Raw genomic sequence first — 499 nt, forward strand, 5'->3', positions numbered from 1 at the left:
GCCCGAGTGATACCACACATCCGGACCGAGGGTTTCAAAATAAAAGAGGAACTTCATGAACGCTGTACACAGTGGACTCCGAGTGAAAAACTAAATGATGCACTCACAGGGAAATGTCAATGAATTACCTAAATGGCGAGTAAATGGAAGAATATATTTATATAATATAATTTGTTATTGTGTCGTCCATACACATGCATAGAAAAGTATTGTGCATATAACCCTGATCCAGAGTTGCAGAATACCTTTTCAAACAATAGGCTTCTAACATTTCAAAAGTATATGTATAAAAAAGTTTATGGCTGTAAAACGAGTCTCACCTTTTATTCCATGTTTCTTAAATCTTGATGATCCCAGCATTGGTGGGCTAAGGGGTTCACCACTGTTACACCTGAATTTGTTTCTATAAAAGGACCTTTCATGTCATTTATGGTAAACATTCAGGGAGTTGATTGGATTCATGTGAGATTTCAGGCTAATTATTGGAAAAATAAATTGA

This window comes from Clinocottus analis, unplaced genomic scaffold (assembly GCF_023055335.1).
Source record: "Clinocottus analis isolate CAN_PGR_092001 unplaced genomic scaffold, fCliAna1.0.p SCAF_4, whole genome shotgun sequence".
In the NCBI taxonomy this organism is placed as follows: Eukaryota; Metazoa; Chordata; class Actinopteri; order Perciformes; family Cottidae; genus Clinocottus; species Clinocottus analis.